Genomic DNA, 13706 nt, shown 5'->3' with positions numbered 1-13706 from the left:
AAGAAGCTAGAGCTGATGGGCAAGCAGTGTTTTAATTAATATAGTTTCTGTGTGGTTATTTCAATTCTGAGCAGCTGGAACAAACAAGCAGACTCCCTCCTACAAGAAGAAAGGTGGAGTCAAAGGAAATACCAGTCAGCTACTGAGGAAGCAGGATGTGTAGAAAATGAGGTAACAAACCATGAGCCATGCAGCAAAGCATAGATAAGAAATGTGGGTTAATTTAAATGTAAGAGTTAAGAAGTAACAATCCTGAGCTATTGGCCAAGCATTTATAGTTTATATTAAGTCTCCAAATCAGTTATTTGGGAAGAGATGGTTGGGACGGGAAAACTGCACCTAGTGTATTGGTCCAGTCATTCATCTATCTAGTCATCCTGAATCAGAATACATAGCAACAGGTGCAGCCTCAAGATAAGAAACAGAGTCAAAACAACAATGGAAAACACACAACAATGACATTTAACAACTGGAGTCCTATGCTTCAGAAGTTTACCAGTCTGACTGAGAGTTATTTGGCTCCGAATATCACCAGGTGGCCCCCAGGGACAAGTCAGAAGAGAAAAGTGGGTGGCTGAGTCTGTCTAAACTCCAATTAACCAACCAAATTCCAAATTTGGATTTTCAACCAAGTCCAAATTCCCAACAACCAAAAGAATATTAGACTCGGTGCCTGGATGGTCTCAGAGAATGTCTCCACCAACAATTTACTAAGGGAAATATTGCTTCATCCAGCTTCCCACCTAGAACCTTGCTGCCAGTTCAGAACAGATGACGCAGACAAGACATAGACAGACACAGAATCATCTTTTACCTTGAAAACCAGTGGAGACTGAGGACTGTAGTGGGGAGGAAGAGCTGGGGCTGAGTAAGGAACATCTCTTAGTGTTCATCCCCTGGCAGTTCCTACCCCAGATGGTTCACCCACATCTTGGTGGGTCCTTCAAACGTTTTGGTGTCAAAAACCAGAAGCTAACACGGGGGTGTTGCAAGGCAAAAATTTATTTATGGCCAGGCCAAACTTTGAGTCTCCCATAGTAGAAGAGCAAAGTGGCCCATACTAAAGGCAGAGTAGCCTCTTTATACCAGGCCGAAAAAAAAATGATTATAAAAGTGGAATTTTGCAGTTATTTTTATGATCATGGAAAAAGTATATGTTATAGGTTTATGGTCAGATAATTACTGGAACATACCATGAAACATTTTATGGTCAGTCAATTCTTGGAGCATATCATGAAATAATGGGAACAACTTATGAAGTTTAAATTACAAGATTATAGAGGAAGAACAAATTGATCTTCAGCGTGGGGCATAGAGACTTAATGTGATTCCCTTTTTTCATTTTATTAAAAAACAAAACTCAGGAGTAAACATTAGTGGATAAACCTGAGAAATCCAAGGAGCAACAGAGTTCTGAACACCTTCCTCTCCCCACTTCCCAGGTTGAAGAGTACACGCGCAACCTCTCAGCTCCTCCTTTTTCTCCTCCATGTGTCCTTCTCTCTCCCTCTGAGTTCACCAGTGAACTCTACAGTCCACTCTGGCCAGCTGAATGTGGACTCTGTCCTCTGAACCAAGGTCAGACTCCATTGGTGGTCTCAGAGCAATCAACACAAACAAATTTCCCCAACAGAGACTAACATTGTGTTTAGCTAGGAAAAGGAAGAAAAGTAGTCAGTTGTGCCTTAACCCCTTCTTCTGACCTCCATGGGCTCTCATACATGGGGGCATATACTCACATAGACATAAATAAAAATAAAATAAAGCTATAAAAGAAAAAGGGGGAAAAGGTAAGACAGGGTCTCATTGTGCAGCTTTTGCTGTCGAGGAGCTCACCTTGAACTCACAAAGATACACCTGCCTCTCTGCCTCCAGAGGACTGGGATTGAACATGTGTGCCACTATGCCAGGCTTAAAGGAAAAAAAAGGTATGATTCGGCTAAAGGATGCATAGATTTATCCAGTTTTGAAAATAGTGAGCAAGTGACACTCATTTTTCTGGTAAAAAAAAAAAAAAGTAGTATTCAACTGTTCTGACAGGTGGATGAAGCCCATCCATCCCCAGGTCCACCCAGTGAGTGGGCAAAGACAGTGGCCGAGGAAGACGATGTACCTGTCTGCTGTCTAGGAAGCTTAGGTGGGTAATCTCTAGTCCCTTGTTCTCTGGGACTCTAAGACAGTCTGTTGAGATGGTCAAAAAACAAACTTTAACCATTTCAGTGGAAACCGTGAGGGATGTCTGAGCTGAAGTCAAGGGACATGGAGTGTGGGGATAGGGAGAGGGCAGGGAGGTTAACGGGAGTTCGTGGGAGGACATATTGGTAGGAGGGTGGACGTTAGTCCACAGGGGAAAATTAGTGAGCTATTTCCAGCTGTGTTATATAAAGGTGGCTTCAGGGGGAGCAGGTGTCTAGCTTAAGGCAGATCATGGTCCATGAGTTAATCAGGGAACTGTAGCAGCATCTAAGATGTACAGGGATCACACACACACACACACACACACACACACACACACACACACACTTTTAAGGTTCTTGAGCAGGAGCTGGCCCTCACATCTTCTCCTTTTAGTTCAACTTTCCACTTAGGTTTGGAAATATAAAGAGGGATATGTTTGTAGCCTGGCTTTGGAATTGAACTGGCACTCTTAATCATTCCCCTTTGTATGTTAATGTTAATGTTAATGTTAAAGACCCTCACAAGCGACTTGTGTTTAGGGGTCATCTAGCAAGAGTGTCGTGTTTGGTATTCTTTCAACCCCTGTTAACCAGATCCTGGAAGCCACTACTCTCCAGGCTTTCTTTACTGAGGTCATTCTCCCAAAAGACACATCTCTGAAATGGCCAACGGCACCAAGCTGAGCCTGCCTGAGGGCATCATACATGAACCACTGTTCTCTTGTCTTACAAACTGGCAGAGAAAGAAGCACAGTCAGAGGAGCCAGAGGGCCGTCTTTCTCTCCTCTCCAGCCTTGGTCTGCCTGCTTCCTTGGTTCCACAGCTGAGACCTTCAAAATAAATGTCTTGTTTTTTCTGAGACCCGGTTTCTCTGTGTAGTCTTGGCTGTCCTGGAACTCATTTTATAGATCAGGCTGGCCTCAAACTCACAGAAATTCACCTGCCTCTGTCTTCAGAGTGCTGGGATCAAAGGTGTACACCACCACCACGTCATTAGGTCCTTAAGAGGGGTCATTGTCCCTGTTTCTTGCTTCTACAAATAATCACACGAAAAGATGCCTAGCCAGGTGTGGAGGTGCACACCTGTTCCCAGCACTTAGAAGTGAGGAACAGGTTAAGAATGTGGCTGATTACTGAATGAGGAAGCTGGGACTGGCACCCAACCCTCCTATTAGAGCTAACTCTCTGCCATCACCCCTTGAGCACTGGTGCTGAGCAGTGTGGGCCAGTAAAGAGGGATGGCAGAGCTGAGAGAGGATCCTGAAGGCAGCTACAGAGGTGTGGGTGCACTTGTGGGATGGGCACAGATTAAAAAGGAGTTAGGTAGGGTGGAGGAAACAATTGAGAGTTACAAACATGCTCCCCTGTTGCCACCTCTCTAGGTCACTTGTCCCACCCCAAGCTGGCCTGGTGAGAGTCCAAGTTATAGTTTTGGCTCTCAACACCTTCAGGGCTGGGGGAACAGCAGGGAATGGGGACTATTAAATATTTTACAGAATAGTGGAACTTGGAGCTTGCTTGCTGGCGGCCCCAGGGCCGAATCTGGCTCGAAGACAGATTTTGTTGGGTCTGGCTAGTTCTTTTAAAACATTGAAAAATATTTTTAAACGGAGAAATCTCACAGAACAGATTTCTTGTCTTTCTTGGAAACTAGAAATCTCTCACAACACTGCACCATGTTTCCCTTGGCAGCAACTGAGCATCAGCTTCTTGCCACCCAAACCTGTGGCTGCTGGCACTGCCTCTCATCCATCTGACTGGCCTTTGCCACCTTGACATTGCCCCCGTGGCATGCTGCTGGCCCAAATCTGGCTTTGTCTTGACTCACAAGAGCCCTCAGGTTTCGAACTTGAAGCCCCAAAGGATACGGGTAAATGCTCACCTTTTGAGTAAAGGTACTAGAGATACTGACCACAGGTGGCCAGGGACTTAGAAAAAGAGGCTGGGCACCAGAGTTAGGACACACTTTTCTCTAGAGAAATAAACATCTGTGTTTGTTTGTGGCAGGGTCTCATGTAGCCCAGGTTGGCCTGAAGCTTGCCTGCTATGTAGCTGAGGATGACTTTGAACTTCTGGTCCTCCTTCCTCCACTTCCTGACTTCTGAGATTACAGATATGCAACACTATGCCCAGGTTTATGTGGTTCTAAGAGCATTCTGGGCAACCACTTTAGGCACTGAGCTATCACATCGGGCACAGCAGCAGCCAGGGCTTGATCCAACGTGGGCTCTACTGCCTCGCTGAGCCGACGTGAACTCATCCTTACCCTGCGGTGGTGACAGGAAGGACGGTAGGTAGGCGGAGGGAGGGACGCGGGGCTTGAGGGGGCAGGGAGGATGGTGAGTCAGAGGCCAGTGGGGAGGAGATCTGGGGAAGCTCCGCAATGACTGCATAGACACGCCCACAAGGAGAGGTTTCGACGGAGTGGGAGGGAATTACGGGTGGATCGCAGAGGACCGTGCAAGCCCTGGGAGTTCAGCCGGGCACGTGGGTGGCTCTTTGAAGATATTTGCTAACAAAGGGCGGTGAGCTGAGCATTGAAGTATTTTTTTTTCGGGTGGGGTGAGGTTGCACTTCTTGTCAACTAAGGAGAGAAAGAAAGCAGTTAGTTGAAAGACAAGGTAAATGGAGAAAGCGAGAGTGGGGTTAGGAGTAGAGTTTCTCTTGAGGGTAGAAAAGGAGGTCTCCCTTAGCAATACGTCGCTGAGAAAAATGCAGTCTCCACGAGGACTGCCAGCTTACCAAGGCGAAACCCTGGTTGGAACAGTCAAGGACGGCAAGGAAATGTTCTAGAAACTTCTAAAGAACACTTTTGCTTTTGATTGTCTTTTTTTTTTTTTTTTTAACGGCAATTTCTTTAATCTGTGGCCCTGTCTGGCTTGAGACTGCTGCTTCAGCTGGGATTATAGCCATGAGTTACTGTGGCTGGTAACTTAGCAGGTGTTCTTAACCACTTACTGTGGTTACTTAGCAGGTGCACTCCCCACCTCTGCACAGCCCCCGGACTGGCTTCCTTTGCACCTGGAACTCTACCCCACTGCGTCCAAGTTGCCAGGTCTCAGCACCTGTGGCTGCCTAACCTCCCACTGGGTACAGAGTGGGCCCCATGGAGTCTGTCTGCCACTCTATCCCAGGACTGAATCCTCCCTCTGCCCAGCATTCTCCCTGGGGCTGAAGCTGCTCCTCTCAGCTGCTACTGGCTCCTGCTGTGCTGAAATCTCGGAAAGTCCCAGAAAATGGGGACATGCCCAATCACGCATATGCACACCTGGAGGAATTTTTTTAATTTTGTTAAAGTCAACAAAATTTAGCGGGGGAAGCTGAGATCTTCTTTACACTTCTATTACTAGTACTATTGTGTTTATTTTGAATTATGTATCAAGGGAAGCTCTTTTTCTCCCCCATGCTGGAGGCTTCCCAGAGCTAAATACAGCCCTGTTCTCCCACCCTAAATCAGTGCAACTTCAGAGCCAGGAGGATGTGGCAGGAGGCACAGGCCCAGTCACAGGCAGAGTAGAGAAGGGAGGGGATGTCACTAGGGAGTGTGGACCTGCCCAAGCTTTTGCTATGCTCTCAGAAAGTTCAAAACATGCAGGAACTCGGGAAGAAAGGTATTTTGCCCTAGTGACTAAGACATGTTCGAGCATTTTCTCACAGGCTCCTGCACATCCCAAAATAAACTGCTGGCCTGGCTATTGGCTGCTGGCATGTGATTCCATTTGTCTAATGTTACAGAGTGGCAAGCAGGTGGGTTACACTCGCAGGGGTTGGTTTGTAGCGAATGCTCCACCCACAATGGAGCTCCCCGGCTAAGCTTCTGGGCTGGGGCCAAAGGACAAATGCCAAATACAAACACCACAGCAGTAATAAGTGTACCCAACAGGCCAAGAAAAACACCCACTTAAAAATTATTTGTAGTCGAGCAGTGGTGGCACACACGTTTAATCCCAGCACTCAGGAGGCAGAGACAGGAGGATCTCTATGAGTTCAAGGCCAGCCTGGTCTACAAGAGCTAGTTCCAGGACAGGCTTCAAAGCTACAGAAAAACCCTGTCTCAAAAGGCCATAATAATAATAATTTGTGTGTATTTGTGTATATGTATGTGTGGTGTGTGCCGCACACACGTGCAAGCGCTTGGGACCCAGCTTTCTCCTTACACCATGTAGGTTCAGGGAACTGAACTCAAATCATCAGGCTTGGTAGAAAGTACCCTTGCCTGCTGAACCATCTTGCTGGTTCTCACCTTTCGCAGTTAGCAGTAAAAGGTCCAGAGAATGGAGACACTGGGGATTGTGAGAGCAAGCTGATAAGCCGAGCGTGGTAGCCCAAGCCTATAGACGTAGTTCTTAGATGGCTGAATCAGGAGGATCACCTTGGTTTGGGGCCAGAGTGTGCTTCACTGTGAGACTGTACACAGGGGGATGGGTAGTGAGGCGGCTCAGTGGATGTAGATGCTCAAAACCAAGCCTGAAGACCTTAGTTCCATCCCCGAACCCATGTGGTGGGGGAAGAGAATGGGCTCCTTCAAGTTGTCCTCTGACCTCTACCTGTGTATTATACACACGTGTGCACACACAATGATTAAAAACACCCACAAACACAAAGAAACACACAAAAGGAAGAGGATGGATTACTTCTGAAGAAATATCCATTTTTGCCTTGGAACCATAAAATTTAAGTAAAAGGATGTGTGTGTGTGTTGTGTCTGTGTGTGTTGTGTGTGTGTGTTGTGTCTGGCTGTGTATAGCGATGTGTGTATGGTGTGTGTGTCTGTGTGTGTGGTATGTGTGTATGGTGTGTGTCTCTCTGTGTGTGGTGTGTGTGTGTGGTGTGTGAATGCCTGTGTGTTTGTGTGTGTGGTGTGTGGTATGTGCTGTGTCTCTGTGTGTGTGTGTGGTGTGTGTCTGGGTGTGTGTGTGTATGTGTGTGTGTGTTACTAAAACTGTCCCTAGGGCCTTGCACACTCTAAGCAGATGATCAGGGCCCTGTGGCCACTAAGGGTGTCTGTGAACTCAGGCTGGGACAACACTTCAAAAAAGGAAGTTTTGAGATGGATTTAGTCCTGCAAAGGCTATTAGTGAAGGTGTTTTAAAAACTAGAAAACCATTGGGTGACAACAATTAAGACAAAGGACAAGAGAAAGCAGGAGAAAGAACGTAAGGCCCATATGAGGAGGGATTTATGATGATGACCCGCGCCTCAGGAGGGACAAAAGAGAACGTGAGGCACAGGGTAGGAGCAGTTGAAGGAGAGAGGGGAGCAAAGAGGAGAAAAGAAGGAGGAGGATACAGCAAAGCTTGAAACCACACTGGGGTGCAGGGGGCTCATATTCAGGCGGCGTGTGGCTTTCAGTATGGAAGCCTAAAAGATGCCCAGCTTAGTAACAGTTACATCCCAGAAAACCTATCATATGTTATATCATAAACTGAAAATGCAGGGCTGCAGAGATGGCCCAGGTGTTCAGAGCACCCGCATTTGGCAGCTCACGACTGTGTGTGTATGTAGCAGGATAGGGTGTGGAAGCCTAAGATTTTTTTGTTGTTTAAATTTTTTGTTTTATGTACATGGGTGTTTGCCTACCTGCATGTATACATGCGTGTGTATGCATATGCGTGTGTGCATATGTGTGGTGTGTGTAACCCTTGTGTGCCTGGTAATCTCAAAGACTCTAAGAGGGACTTGGATTCCCTGGAACTAGAGTGCGTTATCATGCATGCAGGTGCTGAGAATCAAAGCTGGGTCCTCTTGAAGAGCAGTCGGGGCTCTTAGTCTCTAAGCCATTTCTCTGGCCTCCAAATAAATATTTAAAAAGAAAAGGTACTTACTTCATCTTACCTTCTAAACATTCTGGCTTAGCAATAAAACAGAACACTGCAGGTCTGACCATTTTCTGCTTGTGATGGTGTGGATGACCTGAGCTGTGGCTCGCTGCAGCTGACAGAAGCTGCATCACAGCCAGCATCACACCAAATTTGCACACGTATCACTAAGCTAGGAAAAGATCCAAATTCAATATTTGAAGTATAGCTTCTACTCAGTGCGACCTAGGGTCCTACATTGGCTTGGACCGTGGTAAGCCAAGGACTGTCTGCAGTCTGGGCTAGTTGCTGCATCTGGGCGATAGGAAAGAACCCCATAGGACTGTGAACAGATGTATTGAAAAATAATGCCCTCTGCGTTTGGAAGAGGTAAGAGAGTCTCAAAACTCTGTGGCCCTTTGGCCGTCCTCTGCTACTGTGGTCTTGTCAACATGGGTCTAGAATCACCATGGACACACACCTCTGCGCACTCCTGTGAGTTAATCCAAGTAGGAAGACCTGCCCTGAATCTGGGTGGCAGCATTCCTTGGAATGGGTTCCGGATCCGAAAACGCAAAACCAAGCTGAGCGTTGCCATTCACTCTTTTCTGCTTCCGGATTGCGGACACAAAGTGATTGGTCACCTCCAGATCCTGCTACCAAGTCTCCTCCACCAAGGACTGTGCCCTGCAGAGGTGAACTAAAATAGACCCCTCCCCTTCCTGGATTTGCTTGTCAGGCATTTTGTCACAGCAGAGAGAAAAGTGACTAATCCAGCCACCGTAGCCCTCTGGGCGCTAGACCACGAGACACCATGCGTGGATCTCTATGCCAATCTTGCCTGCTCCTGGCTGCATCTAGTGAGTGAGGATGTAAATTACAATTAACCTTGTCATCTTCCCATGTCTGAATTCATTTAATCGTTTCCCTATTTTATAAACAAGGACCCTGGAGAGGGAAAGATTCTGTAACCAGTCCTGTCTCAAAACTTAGAGCATACAGTAAAGCTGGGATTTGAACTTGGAGTCACTCAAGCTGGGTTCTTAACTGCAACACGCTCTACCTGGTTACCTGGGTTTAGGTTAAATGAGCCAAAGTCCCCTGACACTGGGTACTCAGTAGTGCTACCCGTCCCCTCCCCCCAACTCCTAAGGGACCGGGACAGCTAGGTTTCCTTGCAGTCAGCAGTATGCTCGGTCTCCTTGCAAAACCCAGGACTACATAAGCCGTCGTCTTGATGTCCACATTATATCTGGCTTAGAGGGACCAAAGTAGTCTGTGTTAGAGATTGAGATTGACTCACAATTATTTATGGATATTGTATATGTATGCATGCTTTATATATACATATATATTCTTTCAGTCTGAGTCAGTAAAATCTCAAGGGACCTTAATGTCTGGGTGATGGCCTTCTCTGTCTGTAGCTAGTTTACAAACATGGTCAGACGAAGATTCTCATTTAGTGGAAGAAGCATGTAGGAGGCTCCTCGTTTGCTCTCCAGTTCTGGGAGGTGGCAGGGGAGGGTGCCCTCAGCAGGCTTCTCTCTCTGTTTACCTTTGAGTTTCTAGAGTCTCTGGCACATTGGCTTGTCCTCCTCAAGTGAGTTCACTCAGGAATGATGTTGGCAGAACCCCACCAGCATGACTTCAGCCTTCCTCAGCAAGCTAAGAGCCGCAAGTACAGCAGTGTGTATTTTTGTGTGGCTTCGTCAGGCACCAATATTAAACTCAGGATCATCATGAGGCACTCAGCTTGGGGCCCTGAAGTCAACTTACTCGCATGTTTCAGTGTCTCAGGCCCCTCTCTTCCTTTTCATCCTCATTTGGCAAGGGTGGGGATGCAAGAAGAAAGGAGGCAGAACACTGAGCACATCTCCACACAGGGGGTGAGGGTGGAAGCGGCTATGGTCTTTCCTAAGCTTGACTTTACTTTTTTCTTTGTGATTATGATCACATTTCTCCCTTCCTTTTCCTCCCTCTACACCCTCCCATATACCACTTTGCTCTTTCAAATTCGTGGCCTCTTTTTCACTGTTATTGCATGCATATCTGTATATGCACCTGCAGATATATCCCTAAATATAAGCTGCTTAGTCTGTTGTTAGATAATCAACTGGTGTACTCTTCCCTGCAGAAGATCGTTTCTGCCACTCAGTATTCCTTAGGTGCTTAGTTCTTGGTGTAGGGTTAAAGCTTCAGGGGCTTTTCCCTACACTTGGTCATGTTTACCAGTACTGTACTTGTTCAGCTCATGTTAGGCAGTCACATTGGTGGGACTTTATTATGGGTGTAGCTTTTACTATTACTAGGTATGGTGGTTTGAAAGAAAATGGCCCCCAAAGCGAGTGACACCATTAGGAGGTGTGTCACTGTGGAGGTGGGCTTTGAGGTCTTATATATGCTCAGCTCACGCCCAGAGAGGCAGACCTGTTGCCTGAGCAAGATGCAGAACTCTCAGCTACCCCTCCAGCACTATATCTGCCTGCACACTGCCATGTCCCAACATGACAATGGACTGAACCTCTAAAACTGTAAGCCACCCAATTAAATGTTTTCCTTGCACAACTTGCCATGGTCATGGTGTCTCTTCATAGCAACAGAAACCCTAACTAAGACACCAGGAGACACAATCTCACAGAAAATACCCTGATCCTCTAGCTCACAACATATTCCCCCCTTTTCTGCAATGTTCCCTGAGTCTTCGGTGTGGGAGTGTTCTGTAGATGTATCCCCATTGACACCGGGCTCCACAGCTTGGCATTCTGATCAGTTGAAGCTTTCTGTAGCTGCCTCCCTCTGTTGCCAGGAGAAGCTTCCTCGGTGAAGGGCGAACATTACACTTACCTGTGAGAAGGACAAAGGTTTCAAATGCAGTTAGTGATGATGCTGGTTTAGCGAAGCTGTTGCAGATTCTCCTTTGGTAACTATGACTTCAATAGCAGTGAGTAGCTGGCTAGGTTTCCATCATTAGCAGTGAGTAGCTGGCAGTACCAGGCAGCCTCTCTCCTGTTGAGCAAGTCTTAAGTCCAATTAGAGCTGTTGGTCACCACCAAAGTATGTGTGCCACTACTGCATCCTTAGGGTTATGGTGCCATGCTGATCATTGATATGGTTTGTAAGCATCTTAGCTGGGCAGGACTGTTTATTGCCTCTCCTTTGGACGCTTGCATGGTAATTTCTGTTTCCATGAAGGTGGGGCATTCAGGTCGGTTCCAGCTTGGGAGCCTCTGGGCCCTGTTTCTGAAATGTACGATGTCTTTAGCAATAGAGACTTATCTTCCACCTCTGGGGGGAGACCAAGGGGAATAGCAACAAGCTGTATGTTTTGGGAGTCTCTTGGGTAACCCAATTTATTTTGAGACAGGATCTCTGTGGCCTTAGCAGTCCTGGAACTTGTTTGTGGACCAGGCTGATCCCAAGCTCACAAAGATCCACCTGCTTTTGCCTCCTGAATGCTGGGACAGGTATGCACCATCAGGCCCACCTAGATTTATTACACATGTATGCATGCATCTGTGCCGTGGCCTGTCCATGGAGATCAGAGGACCACTGTAGAAGTCAGTTTTCTCCTTTAACACTGGCCCACGGGATGGAACTCAGGTTGTTAGATTTGGCGGCAGGCGCCTTTACACACTGAGCCATCTCTATGGCCCCTCCAGAGCTTTAAATTCTTCTGAGTACACGTGACCCTGTGATGGGGAAAATGGAATAATAGATAATTTAGTGTGAACTTATTCACACTAATAATAATAGTGCGTAATAGAGTGAATACTTGTGAGCTATTATTTATGGATAATTTACATTGGTATAGTTTTTGTATATTGATACAAGTTCAAATTATATTTGTTATTTCTGTTTATAATATTTATACACCTACGCAAAGTTATTATGTCAGATTGTATACATGCATGTTTCTCCCTCTGTTTAAGACATTTTGTATATTGATACAACTTTCAGGATATATTTTCATATTGCATTATATATTATTCTTACCTCTGATCAAGATAGTTATATATTGTTTACATTTTGAGGTCATTGTCCTCATTTGCTGCAGTTATTTACAGATTATTTAATATTCTGATATGAAGTCTTAGTCTTTAAGTTATACAAGTATTAAGTATTATAGGTGAATAGTTATTCATGTTTGTTATACATATAGTAAGATTAATTAGGTTCTTTAGATAGAGATTGTATTCTGCCTAGATAGGTAATTTTCAGCCACCTCAAGGATCTGTAGAACATGGCATTTAAATAACTTAGGGTTCTGTTGACGTGAGACACGATTGCTCCTGACAGCACCAATCCATCCCCAAGAGAATGTGGAACACCGAAGACACTCTACTTGGAGTTTGTTTTCTTCTTGGCACAATTGGCCTCCACCACTGACAAAATACATGGTATCTGGACTGAATAAGCAGGACACAAGGAAAAGGACTGCCAAACCTTGCCAAGACAGGATAAGACAGTTCTAAAAATTTTCTTGCCTCTGAATATGGTCTACCGTCTGTCAGTTATGCTAGACCTTAGCCAAAGTTCGTTGCTTCAACATTGCAAATGAGACTTTGGGTGATTGCTCGGGTAGCCAATTGTCTCTGTCATACACTGCTCACTCTGGAAGCTGTTTGATTGCACTTCCTGCCTACTCTAATATTATCTCCCTTCTCAGGCCTTTGATGGGGTCGAAGATTAGATAGTCTTAGTTACCTTCCTCTTATGATTTAGCCAAGCCAACTTCCGATGCAAGACTTAGACTCTTTAGAATAGAATGCTTATTAAAACATTTATCATGTGTTCCTTGCTTAATATTGTTTATGTTGGCTGTAATTTTATACTTGATATCTGTTCCTATTATATACAGTTTTGTATTGGGGTTGGATAGCTCTTGTTTAGACAAAAGGGGGAGGTGATGGGGAATCTTTGCCAGCCAATTATCTTTAAGAGGAGGGACCAAGTTAGGGTGTGGCTTTCTGGGCACCAGCAGAAAAATACATGGCCCAGGTGCACTCTCTGTGGGTACTGTGCTACACAGCTGAGCTTGATGTCTCATTCCTGTTTCGTGAGTTTGCCCCTTTTAATCAAGAAAAATATAATTGATGTATCTTGTAGTTAGCCTGGTATTTCTCGACCTGAGATAAATTAACAACCCTGAACCCTAAAGCCTTCTAGGAAGCCAATCTGAAGAGAGAAACCTGGTCCTATCCAGCTCTGACTCAGAAGTGACAAATCAAGATACCTCCATGACTCTCCGGGAGCATTTCCAGTCCCTAGGGGCCTGGACCCCACACAGCACTTTGTTAACAGTGAGAACTGGCTTCCTTGTGCACCAGTAAACCATCTCAGCCCCACAGTGATGCCTGAGGTCAGGTGAGTAGAAAGGCTGCAGAGGTAGCATTTGGTGACTGACTGATCGCTCTGAGGAGCGCAGCAAGCAATTCCACTTCCTAAGCTGGCAACACTGCTTACTCTGGAAGCTAGAAGGAGACCAAGACTCACTTTCTCATGGTCAGACAGATCCCAAAACCGTCTTACAAGTTCATCTATCATTTGCCTAAAGTCAGGAGCAGTCTTTTCCTGAGTTTTCTCTTTTTTATTTTAAATTTATTTATTTATTTGTTTATTTATTTATGTATTATGTATACAATATTCTGTCTGTGTATATGCCTGCAGGCCAGAAGAGGGCACCAGACCTCATTACAGATGGTTGTGAGCCACAATGTGGTTGCTGGGAATT

The sequence above is a fragment of the Alexandromys fortis genome, unplaced genomic scaffold, assembly GCF_014885135.2.
Source record: "Alexandromys fortis isolate MF-2015 unplaced genomic scaffold, M_Fortis_MF-2015_v1.1 scaffold_146, whole genome shotgun sequence".
NCBI classification, from domain to species: Eukaryota; Metazoa; Chordata; class Mammalia; order Rodentia; family Cricetidae; genus Alexandromys; species Alexandromys fortis.
The sequence above is the reverse complement of the archived record's forward strand: the minus strand, read 5'-3'. Positions refer to the sequence as shown.